The sequence below is a fragment of the Galleria mellonella genome, unplaced genomic scaffold, assembly GCF_026898425.1.
Source record: "Galleria mellonella isolate WM207_F2 unplaced genomic scaffold, CSIRO_AGI_GalMel_v1 utg35, whole genome shotgun sequence".
Taxonomy (NCBI): domain Eukaryota; kingdom Metazoa; phylum Arthropoda; class Insecta; order Lepidoptera; family Pyralidae; genus Galleria; species Galleria mellonella.
Window position 1 is genome coordinate 5,159,744 of NW_026442082.1, and position 13,838 is coordinate 5,173,581.

Below are 13,838 nucleotides of genomic sequence, written 5' to 3' on the forward strand. Positions count from 1 at the left end.
GAAGAATGAAGCAGGTCAGTTGGCTCGTCGTGACGAATTTATTAAGAATTAACTATGATAGTTTCCAGGAGAAACTACCCGGAGATAGACCTGATAGTGTCTTTTGCTAGCAATGGCCTAACCCCATTGCTAACAATCCTGTTCTCTCACGTTTACCAGGCTAGCTAGTCTACAGTAAAATATAACTGTTTTCATTCACAATGAATAAAAACAAACAACCCCTATTGTATTTAAAAATGTCCATTGTTTAGAATAAATATTTTTAAAGTATTCTATGCATAATAAAAAAAATAAGTCTCTTAAAATACATATTTTCTGTGAAACGTCATTTCAGAATATATTTGAATATTTTTAACATAGTAATATGTTAAAAATATTCAAATGTTAAAATGCGAGAGTTCTTAATACGACCTAAGTATTATGTGATGGTATTTTTATTAAAACATACATTCAGTATAATTTTTCATCTCATTCGTATTCACATCACCGCCTGACATTTGGAATATTTAATATTTCACGTTGTTCTACATATATCAATAAATAAACATGATAGTCGATGTTAGAGCACTGTTCCAAATATGTAGTTGGAAATTAAATATGGAAAATGTGTTAATATTTTCGTTTTTTTTTACTCGTAATTTTTTTTTTTTTATACAACTTAGAATGGCAAACAAGCTGACGGCCCACCTGATGGAAAGTGGTAACCGTCGCCTATAGACATGAGCAGTACCATGGACATAACAGAGTATACTGTTTCGCCCATGATACCCACCATGCGTTGCCATTCCTGAGGACTCAGGTGTTATTCCTCTGTACCCTGTAAATTCACGCCATATCCCACCCTTTAAACCGAAACATAGCCGTGCAAAAACAACTGCTTCACGGTAGAAACACGAATGAGACAGAGGTACTTAAGCAATCGACTTTTGTACAAAGTCTCCCTCTGGTATAATATTTTAATGCTAATTCATTAAGGGTTCTTTTCAGAGACATTAACATTCTGAACCTGGTAGGAGAATAATAAAGAAGTAAACGATTTAAAACAAAGTGAACAAGTTTAAAAATGACTTATATTTTCTTCTATTACATACTAGATTTTACCTGTGACTTTGCCCATACAACCAAGATACAAGATATATTAAATAACATGGGTGAATAATTAAAGATTGGGTCCCACAAAAAAAAAAAAAAACAGACTTCATTTTAACAAAAATTTTGGTCTAATAACTAAACTACTAAAACCATTTGGATAAAATTTCTATGTGACCAATGTGTAAATATACCAAATCCAGTTTAGAACTGACAGAATTATGAGGTAATAAATATAAAAAAAACACAACCGAAATGAGAACCTACTTCTTTTTCAACTCGGTCGAAAATAGCTTTTTCTACATACCAAATAATAAGTGACTATCGAATGTCATGATGATTGGTTAAGCCGTTAAGATGCCAAGATATGGTATACAAACAAACAAATATATTTCCGGTTTATCTAATTCTAATTGCGTACAATAAATAATATAGGGTAAACAAACTCCCTTTCATATTTATGATATTAGAAAGGATATCGAGTTATGTGAATAAACATCCAAAGTTCGAGCATCCTTTGAAACTTCCATATCCGTTAAGCAGTTGTGTTTGCATGGCTGTGTTTCGGTTTAAAGGGTGGGATATGGCAGTGAATTTACAGGGTACAGAAACATAACACCTGAGTCCTCAGGAATGGCAACGCATGGGGGGTATCATGGGCGGAACAGTATGCTCTGTTATATCCATGGTACTGCTCATGTCTATAGGCGACGGTTGCCACTTTCCATCAGGTGGGCCGTCAGCTTGACTACCATTCTAAGTTGCATAGAAAAATCCTTCTAATAACATTAACGCAAAAATTCGTACAGTAGCCACTGTATGTTATTCTTTCACGCAAAAACTACTGAACTACTGATTTCAAAGTAAATTTAGTAAATGAATAGATTAATATATCATAACTTAGGACATAAGATATCAATGGACTTTAACAAGAACTAGATTCTCAGTTCTATTGTAGTTTTTTTTTTATGTTTATAACCTCATAACTCCACCAGTTGTAAACTATTTAAGACATTTCTTCTTTTGTCTAAAAGGATTTTATTTTTATTTTTATACAACTTAGAATGGCAAACAAGCGACAGCCCACCTGATGGAAAGTGATAACCGTCGCCTATAGACATGTGCAGTACCATGAACATAACAGAGTATACTGTTGCGCCCATGATACTCCCCATACATTGCTATCCGTGACGACTCAGGTGTTATTCCTCTGTACCCTGTAAATTTACTGCCATATATCCATTGGATATATTGGTTCCATAGAATCATTATCTTCCTACCCTTTTCCCATTATTATCACCATTATCATTTGGGGTTGGCGTAATATGATTTTATCCATATTACAAAACGATTTGGTTTTTAATTTTACGACCGGCCACCTGCCTGACGTCAACCCTCTTTAGGAATGCATTTATTGATGGTTTCCGCGACCTACGGTATAGAGGAAAGGATTGAGGAAAAAAGGAAGGGAACGTTGGAAATGCGTAAAAGAATATAATATGTATCTAAATCGATTCCATAGTTTTTTATACACCAATTCAAGCTGGCCAATATGCACGTTATTGTTTTTCAATCCTATCTCCAAGACTATATTCATACTGTCTTATCGGAAGCTATATAAATGAAATAACTTCCTGAATTAAATATAACAAGACATAATAAGGTCAAACGGAAAGGAGCATCATAGACTTAATAAAGTACTAGCAACATATGTATATTAATTCTGTTAGTATCGCGAAGTTTTTATAGTTACTGATATTTTCTTCAATATTGTAGAACATACTTTTGTTCTATCACCAATAGTTTCCGCAGCGCACGCGACCAAAGTTATTTTATAGCATTTTTTACACCTTGAGTTACGTTATTAAAGTTTTAGTAAGGATCCCTAATCTTTTCTAGCAATAAATATAGCCTATGTTACTCAGGGTGAATATAGCTTTCTAATGGTGAAAGAATTTTTGAAATCGGCAAAGTAGTTTTTGAGTTTATTACTTCCTTACTTAATGCACACAAAAATACAAATCTTTTCTCTTTATAATATGAGTGTAGACTAGCAACCCGCCCAGTGTAGACTGGCAAAGAAGCCGTGTGAAGCTTCACACGGCTTCTTTGCCATGCAAACACAACTGTTTTACGGTTAAAACACAAATGGGACAGAGGTACCCAAACAAACGACTTTTGTACAGTCTCTTTCTAGTAACGTTAAATTTAGTATAACACGCCTTTTTAGCAGGAATTAAAAAAGGACGTTCAAATCCAGTTAAAAGTCATCAAACTATATATGACGCTCCCTACAGACGTCTGTAACATGGGTGTTATACTAAAAACAAGGAATTATGTACATAGAATGAATGATAAAATACAAACTGTAAATCATATGGTTGCCTCCTTTCTTCTTATGCAATTATAATTAGTAAAAAGAGGACGAAAGATACACCATCAGTTGCTACTTTTGTCAACTCATAGCAGGCTAGTGTATAGAAAATGTTGTACGGCCGTATAACCCTACCAAATTCAGATACAACCTGCTTGCATACTTTCTACATAAATTGTGTCAATTATATAATCTAGTAATGTAAAATTTGTCATTGACAAATAATTGACATATCGAACATTTTCTATAGGGCTGGTCCCTATTACTTTCGTCTAATTATTTATGCTTAGGATACAATTATATATTACCAGACTTTACTTATAACTTGACGGCCATTATCATTGATGAGGTTTTTTTATACAACTTAGAATGGCAAACAAGCTGACAGCCCACCTGATGGAAAGTGGTAACCGTCGCCTATAGACATGAGCAATACCATGGACATAACAAAAAATTTATTAAAGTTCTTCGTTACGCAGTAGTGAACATGTTTCGTTGCGTAAATGAGATTCCTGGTTCGATTCCCTGTTGGAGGAGTTTACGAAACAAACTTTTCTTAATTAACTTGTGTCTGGGCGTTCTGGGTTGTGCCCCCCATATTTTACGTTTCAAAGCAAACTGGTTGTGACAGACGGATAGACAGACAGACATCCGAGTAATCCTGTAAGGGTTCTGGTTTTTATTTTCGAGTTACAGAACTCTAACCAGAGGGAGACTTTGTACAAAAGTCGATTGCTTGGGTACCTCTGTCCTATTCGTGTTTCAACTGTAAAGCAGTTGTGTTTGCATGGCTGTGTTTCGGTTTGAAGGGTGGGATATGGCGTGAATTTACAGGGTACAGAGGCATAACACCTGAGTCCTCAGGAATAGCAACGCATGGGGGTATCATGGGCGAAACAGTATACTCTGTTATGTCCATGGTACTGCTCATGTCTATAGGCGACAGTTACCACTTTCCATCAGGTGGGCCGTCAGCTTTGATTGATACCTGCTGCTGATTTTCACCACCGTACAATCCACCACGAACCAAAGTTTCATCTCAATCATCTGGACGAGTGACGGTCTTCCACCATGCGTTTTTCAAGGCATTTTCTTCCACGCACAGCCACTCTTTGGAATCAACTTCCAGCAGCAGTATTTCCGAACCGATACGTCAACATAACCTTCAAGAAAAGAGTATATTCATTTTTAAAAGGCCGGCAGCATACCTGCAAAACCTCTGGTGTTGTGGGTGATCGTGGGCGGCGGTAGTCACTTACCATCAGGTGAGCCGTATGCCCGTTTGCCCCCTGTGTAGTAAAAAAAAGCTTGTTTGCTATTCTAAGTTGTATAAAAAAAGAAGAAGGTTCCTTTTGTGTCTGTCGTTTTAGTAAAGCCGATATAAAATAATCATTTATTCATACACCCAAAGAGAATACGTAGGTTTCGACTCTAAAAATAAAATCAGCTGATTTATTTTAGGTTATTTATTTAGGGTCCATATAGGTACTTCGTCATTATCATGCGAGTGGTTAACTGTCTAAACATAAGCCTTTCCCATAAGAGGAGTTTTGACAGCAGTTGCTACGCTTGGCATGTAGGTTAGTAACCGCAGTTAGGCTTTGGTTATGTTTTAAGAGGTACGCTGCAGTCCATCCCTCGACCATTGAATTTGATTGAGTTCCCTTAGTCGCCTATTAGGACACCCACAAGAAAGGAAGGGATAACCCATTCTATGCCGGGACCACACAGGCTCACATATACATTTATATGTTTATTTATATCAATATCAATACATAAAAGCGTAACTGTTCGCTGTCTGTACATGGAAGATATATAATGAAAACTATTATAAGGGGATTTATGAATGTAACAGAACCCAAAACAATGATTTTTACCTGTTTTTGTATGTTATCAGGTAAATACATAAAAGTGTATATTTTTTATTGAAAATCTACTGATACAATGATTATTGAAATGAAATGCCATTATATTTATTTGCTGTGATGGTAATATATAATGGGATGGAATGAAATAGCTTAATGATAATTAGTGGGGGGAAAGGGATTGTTAGTAATGGAGACAGAATCCCATTGCTAGCAATATACACAACCAGGTCGACCTCCTCGCGGTTCCCCCTGGAAACTATCATGGTTAATTCCTGATGAATTTATCATGATGGGCTAACTGGTCTGTTTTCATTCTCATCTATCACCCTTCACTGGTGCTCCGCCAGCATATCCCGTTAGCGCAGGCGGGGTTACCACACCATTTTCACCCATCAAAAAAAAAACATATAATTCCCATCGACAATTTCACTCCGCTGACATTAACGAAATATGCCATAAATAAGTGGAGGAGCGAGTGAAAAAAATTACCTAATCTTCGATCGCTGACTTTGACAAATAACTGTAAGTTTGGCCAGTTGCCAATATGATTTGACGTTGGATTAATACAGTTTTTATATACGAAGATTAAGGAGTCAAGTTTGGCGCAACTTATTACCATAACAAGTTATAGCTCGCGAATTTGTCTGCATGTTTGAATCTCACTATGTAATATGTGGATTATTTATTTGAACTTTATCGACCAAAAAAATGTGGTTCAAAAGGTAAACTTAGTGCTGTAGAAGATAGATAGATAGATAGATAGATAATTTATTTACATTACTTACAGCACACAAATAACAATACAAACATACACAGTATGTTACACAGTAAGACTAAAAGAGTAAGTAAAATATATAAAACAACAATTTCCTTCTTTCATGCGTGTGCCATAGTGACACAAAATGGCCACAACTCAGTTTATTATACAGTGCTGTACAGCTGTGAAATTGTAAAATAAACTCTCAGTGGATATTCAAAATAGCCCGTCTATCAGTTCCTTAAATAAAAGATTAAAATCATTCTATCTTTCCAATTGTGTTTAAATATAATTGATTAGCAGACTGTCATCATTGTGTTCTCTTTTATTTGATATTTATATGTTGTATTTAATACATATATATATATATATATATATATATATATATATATATATATATATATATATATATATATATATTAGCCCTTAAAAAAGCTTGTAAATCGGTTGTCGTATGAGGCGACTGAGGGAGGGCAAAAGATGGGTAGCAGTGTCCCTCTTAAAACATTTCCAGGGTCTAGCTGCGGTTGCCAATTGGCATACCAAGCGTGGCAACTACTGGCAATACACTAGGAGGAGGCTTATGTTCCGCAGTGGACAGTAACAACCCTTTAGCTTGTTTTAATGATTTGTTGAATCAACATTTACACTTTTTAGGTTTTTAAATTTTGCATGCCTAATTATGACGAAATATGAGAACTTATCTATTGTTGACATCTAAATATATATTACCAAGGTTTCTTTTAAATAAATATTCATTCATTCATTCATTCATTACAAGAGCCATTTATCGATACCGAACCCCTTTTTATATAAATTCCTTTGGAGAATATCACAAATAACTAATGCTTGTTTTTGTCAATCCTCTCAACTTTTTCCTACATAAATTTCATGTAGGTACTCCGTGTCGAAAGTTGGCTAGACGCCAAGCAGGCTTTCTCAAGTTTTGCTTGGGGTGACAAATTTTCACACAAAGTACATACTGTTGCTATATCTATTTTAAGACATATCTTCACGCTAATCCCTTGCGGAATAGGCAGAGATCTAAGTGCCAAAGGTTTCTATTCTTACATGTCTTGCTTTTTGCATTTTCAAATCTCGCATCACGTTTATACGCCAGTTCCAGAGGTTCCTGGCTCGTTTCTTAGATATACTCAGTCTGTCTAAATGCTGGTAATGCATCTATAATTTCGTATGGACGGCAGTAATCGCTTACCAACAGATGAGCCGCATGCTCGTTTGACGCCTATATGTCTATCCTATTTAAGAGCTGCGCTCTTTTCGGTGGAGCTTTTGCCATTCGCTACGATTTTCTGCGAGTCTCTTCACCTCTTGATACGACACGACACCAACTCCTTCCTTGATCTGCCTGATGTAACTATGCCTTGGTCTCCGTCTTTTCCTCCTTCTTTCTATCTTATTTTCTATTATAATATTCATAAGTTCGTCGTGTCGTATCAAGTGTACTAACATTTTTTTCCGTTTGACGCCTATCGTCATAAAAATACAATCAAAACATAATCTATCCGGAATATGTCATTTTATTATTATCTTATACGTCTCATCTCAAAGGTTTTTTTTTTTTTTATAAAATCACAGTGTATTCACACTGACATATGTCTCATCATGTTTATTTTGAATTTTCTTTCTCTGAAAATTACTATATTCCACGCACATATTTCCAGCAATTTTCGCTTTCATCTATATTCTTTTACTTGCTAGAAAAGTCTATAAAATCAATCAAATAAACAGTAAAAACCAATAAAACGAACGTCAACTCGTAAACCGAATTAGGATTCTAGTTTGTTTTTCTACTTACTTTTAGAATAAGATTAAGTAACTATTTTTATGTCGTAAGTTGTTTTTCGTTTGTATTTAGTTTTTATATAGCGTATACAAGTTTTTTTTACAACACAGGGGGCAAACGAGCATGCGGATCACCTGATGGTAAATGACTACCAATGCCCATGCTCACCCACAACACCAAAAGTGTGCTACGGGCCTTTTAAAAAGGAATATGCTCTTTTCTTGAAGGTTATGATGTTGTATCGGTTCGGAAATACTGCTGCTGGAAATTGATTCCAAAGAGTGGTTGTACGTGGAAGAATGTGCTTTGAAAAACGCATAATGGAAGACCGCCACTCGTTCAGATGGTTGGGATGAAATTTTAGTTTATGGCGGGTTGTACGGTGGTGAAAGTCAGCAGCAGGTATTAATCTGAACAATTCCTTAGAGCACTCTCCATGATAAATTCGGTAGAAGATGCACAGAGATGCAACATCTGTACGCAATTTTTATTTACGATCTTAAACAGAATTCTCAGGTCTTTGATCTTTGTAAAAGCAAAGGCATTGTTTATCAGACGAAGCAAATTAATAACGTCAAATATTTTACACATCAGGGCTTATACATTATGGCTGATACGATGATGATGATGTTACAAGAAGTTATTGGATACAGGTAGCTCAGAGCTCTTCCTTTTGATAAACTATGAAACCTACTCGTATGCTTAAATACACAGGTTCTTCAAAACCTACCGCAATTACCAGTCTCTCACAAAATTGGTCTTCACATCAAATTGTACCTCAAGTTGTCACTTTATACTACCTTTTGTTAAAAGAAAATAAACCATTCATTCATTCAAATACAGACGATTTGGCTGATTTTTTTTATTCAGCAAAACACGTGACAACACCATCCTGAGTGAATATAGAAACAATAGCATACAATAGGTATCATCATTATAGGAACATAAAAAATGACAATTTTTTGTTTGCATGGGTTATGGTCTATAATAAGTAAAGTAAAATAAATAATAATAATGTACACATTGCCGTTTAGTCCCGGCGTAGAATGGGCCACCACTTTCTTTCCCGTGGGTATCGTAAAAGGTGACTTAGGCAACTCGATGTTCAAAGGATGGGCAGCATTGTCCCTCTTAAAACATCACCAAAGTCTAACTGCGATTAACTAGCCCACATACCAAGCGTGGCAACAACTGACAAAATCCCTTTTATGGAAGAGGCCTATGTTCAACAAAAGACGGTTAACAGCTGATTCGATACAGACACAATTACATAACCTTGGTCTCTGTGGCCGAAATATCATTAACTTCGATTTACCAGAAGGAGACTACAAAAGTCGTTTATTTGGGTACCTCTTCCCCATTCGTGTTCTAGCGTAAAGCAGTTGTGTTTGCATGGCTGTGTTTCGGTTTGAAGGGTGGATTATGGCAGTGAATTTACAGGGTACACAGGAATAATACCTGAGTCCTCAGGAATGACAACGCATGGGGGGATCATGGGCGAAATACTATACTCTGTTATGTCCATGGTACTGCTGTTGTCTATAGGTGACGGTAACCACTTTCCATCAAGTGGGCCATCAGCTTGTTTGCCATTCCAAGTTGTATAAAATATAATTAAATAAAATATATTTAACGGCTGATTCCTAACAGACACAATTAAATAACCTTGATCTGTGTCTCCAAAATATCATTAACTTCATTCTTCTTGATACGTTTAAAGCTTATTATTTTAATAATATTATAATTAGCACTTCTAAATTTAAGTTCTTATATTTTAGACAAGGGCTCGTCAAGTGAATGCCGAACGAAGGTTGGCCAAAAATAGTACGCTCATCGAATTTAATAACCATCAGCCACTTTGTAAGGCATTTAATGAACTGTAAATTAACATGACTTTGATTAAACTTTGACTTGAACTAGTGAATAGTAATAATTTACTAGCTATTTCTCATGACTTTATTCGTATGAATCAACATAGAATCAACCATCACCAATTTAAAAAAGAGAATGCCGATTGACTGACTGACTCATACCATATCAGTGCCAAAACCGCTGAATCTAGTTTTGAAATTTTTCTAATTGGGTTCTTATATAGTTTAAGTAAATTTAGAAGAAAGGAATTTAAAAAATTCAACTCCTAAAGAAGTAAAAAGAGGATTAAAAATTTGTATGAATTTATGCCTGTTTTGAAGTTAAACACGTGAATTTTAGGTTTAGGACTCTTGGTTCAAAACAAAAATTTGTACGTTTGAATAATTCATACCTAAAGTGGTGAAATAGGATATACAAGTGAAAATGAATGGGAAAAGTATGGGAGTTCTGTTGTAATAGAAACTAGAAGTATGAAACTTTAGTTTTAGACTTATAGATAAAATAAATAAAATACTTTGCAGAGATTCTGGAATAGCTGTAATTTATAACACTGAGATAGAAATGTGATTTCCACGTGAAATCGAATATACTAGCAAATATGCAAACAGAAACTAGTATTAATTATTGATATAACCTACTCATATATGGATGATTGAGTAACAAATATACAAACAACTTTACAAAATTTCATAGTTATAATATTAGTAGTATATGTAAATATATTTTTTATTCTATTCTGTTTGAGTGACTAGAAGAGAAAACTTAAAGAGATAAGTCCAACATTGTTCGCAATATTTGTAACTGTTTTATTCATGTTACAGTCTTCTCGATATAAATACATACGAACATCCATGAATATTAATTAGAAGTGTTGCAATACAAGCGGTGTTTGTATTGTAAGAATTTGTATGCACGTTTTTGGAAAAACTCTATATGGGTATTGTGGGCGAAAGGACTGTATGCTGGTATGGAAACACGGTGTTTTAGAAAGATAATATAATTATATAAAAAATATACATAGCAAACCAACGGAGTAAAAAAGCGAAGGAAAACAAAACTGAAAACTGACACAGACTTCAAATTATAATAAGAACATCTTTTTAATAAAATTAAAAAAGAAACTAAAAAGGTGCGTCGTGCACAGGTATGAATAGAGAGGAAATTTTAAAAGAGAAGTATACTCCACAATCCACAGATTCAAGGAAATAGCGACAATCTTGCATCCGCATTGGCTGTATGCCACGCACAAAAAAGACAGAATAATCTCCAGTTTTTTGACGATAAACACGGTGCTGAGGTGATGACAGCACCATGACGCCTAATAATCTAGATGGTAGTGATCCAATAACTGTGTATAGTCAAATAATGGCTATTCTTTTTAGTAGAAAAGGCGATGATGATTAAAAACTGACTTTAATAACGTTCGTTGGCAAGAAGTATACATATGAGTTTACTGGGAACGGCTTATTTGGAGCCAGAAGACTATAGCTATCTTAAAACGCAAAATATCGTAAAGGTACATAGAATCTCTAAATTGATAATATAAAACAGGGAAAAGCATAAAAAATCTCAGTAGATTAATGTGCAGTGGTTTAGCTGACCCCGTACGCAAATAAAAGATAAGATACTCGAATATCAAAACGGGAATAAAACAGATTGTAATAATTATTTACAATTACTTATCTATTTGCGATTTTCACACCAGTTTTATTGAACGACGTTAACCTAAATTAAGTGACCCGTAAGTAAGCAAAGAGAATTTGTATCACGCCTCACGCGTGCACACTGCTTCCGAAGACAGAAATTAATATTAACCGAAACCATCCTTTTGCGAATGCCTGTTGAGGTGAACATATATTACGTAACATGACAAGGCATATCAAACAAGATTGATTGAATGAAAAATGGCATTTAAATTACGGGGATCTGCTCTGAGGCAATCTATTATGAGAAGTCCTTTTTGAACGAGTTCTACTAAATGTGAGAGACGTTCAATTACATACCTACCTTGGAGATTAATATTGGTTTCACGGAAATGAAGCCCAAGAAATCCGATTTAATCTTTAACCAGGTCAAGCCAAATCAGATATAAAAGCCGATCAGCCAAAGCTGCTCTCCAAGAATGGTTCTCGTAAATATTTTATACCCTCACAATAATGCTCGCATTCGGGAATCTTAAATATTTCATTGAAAAATATAATCTTTCCCAACAGGATAGTATAGATGGTAGATAAAACATGCTGGTAGTAAATGTTGGTTTGTATCCATCCATTGGAGTAACTGGAAAAACATTCAGCCCGAATAACTGAGAAATGCGGGTTGAATCTGTTGAAGAGCATTTTTTTTAATTTATTACCTATATGGGTGTATTGTTCTTAGGTTGAAATACCTAACCTCAGAGCAACGGGGGGAAAGGGATTGTTAGTAATGAAGACTGATAATCCCATTGCTAGCAATACACCCAACCAGGTCGACCTCCTCGCGGTTCTCCCTGGAAACTATCATGGTTAATTCCTGATGAATTCATCATGATGGGCTAACTGGCCTATTTTCATTCTCATCTATCACCCTTCACTGGTGCTCCGCCAGCATATCCCGTTAGCGCAGGCGGGGTTACCATTCCATTTTCACTCAAAAAAAAAACCTCAAAGCAACTGATTTCATATATGTTTATAAAAGATAGTTCACATATGATTTCCTTAAAGTTAGCTACTTTGTAGTGACTCCGTAGTTTTTAAATTTTTCAACATAATGTCAGTAATGAAATTTTATGTCTCTTGATATGTAACCATTCTGGAAGCAAGGCTATATAACTCTGCAAATATGTTACATAGTAGTAGTTCCTAAATGTTCAAGGTTATGGGCACGCAATAAATTTTCTTTATTTTATCGAACCCACACCGCAGGGTGGTAAATTAAAGACGCAAATTGAGGTTGCACGTGAGTAAACTCGGGAATACGGATTGTACACAAATTCGTTTAATTTAGACACGAATTGCGATGCAGAAGAATTCAAGGGTATCCTTAATACAGTTTAAGATGTATTTATAGATAACAAAGATTTGGGAAAACTATTGTAGATGAAATTTCTATTGAATATAAATTTAATGGAATTAACTTTAGAAATCGCTGTTGTAGAGAATAAAGTTCCGGACAAACTCCCTGGCAATGTTAAAACAATAACAAACTTAATTATTCGGTAAAACTAATTAGATTTATTATTCTAATCTTGGATTCCGATATTCTGGCTACCTTATCTAAGAATAGAGTTCAGCCTATATTTTCTACATGTTTTTACAATCGTTTATATAATTTATTTTCTTTGTTACAGATTATTTCGACAGTGGTTCAGGTTAGTATTATCTATTTGTCTAATAATAATAATATATGGGCGCACAATGAATCTCGCTCTGTCATCACAGCGCTCATGATTAGGGATCCCGAATGGCCCTGATTAAGGGTCCTGAAAGCTGAGTTTTCTAAATAAATCAGTAGTTATTTTTTTTATACAACTTAGAATGGTAAACAAGCTGACGGCCCACCTGATGGAAGGTGGTAACCGTCGCCTATAGACATGAACAATACCATGGACATGACAGAGTATACTGTTTCGCTCATGATACCCCCCATGCGTTGCCATTCCTGAGGATTCAGGTGTTATTCTTCTGTACCCAGTAAATTCGCGCCATATCCCACCCTTCAAACCGAAACACAGCCATGCAAACATAACTGCTTCACGGTTGAAACACGAATGGGACAGAGGTATCCAAGCAATCGACTTTTGTACAAAGTCTCCCTCTGGTAATATTAAATTATATAAATTAAAGTAATATCAAAATATAACTTTTATATTGTTCTTTAAATTTCTTGTTGGCGACAGACCTCTTTTTATATAAGTTTACCTTTTTTAGATTTATATTTTTATATTATGAACAGGTCTTTTTGATACCTATTTTGTTTTTCTTCTTGATTGACATATTATTGTTGTATTATGTACGTCTGAATGAATTATATCGGTAATCCTCTCTCAATATATTATTTTATTAATGTCGTAATTCTTCTTTTCTACCA

The 13,838-nt window shown here is 35.0% G+C and overlaps 1 protein-coding gene across 3 annotated transcripts in view; it reads left to right on the forward strand.

Moving 5' to 3' along the window:
* Positions 1–13,838, forward strand: part of LOC113517162 (octopamine receptor beta-2R) — a 247,966-nt gene that overhangs the window by 176,145 nt on the left and 57,983 nt on the right. For all 3 annotated transcript variants that reach the window (XM_052896836.1, XM_052896834.1, XM_052896835.1), the window contains one exon: positions 13,099–13,119. The gene's annotated coding sequence lies outside the window, so the exon portion shown is untranslated. The remainder of the gene's footprint in view (positions 1–13,098; positions 13,120–13,838) is intronic.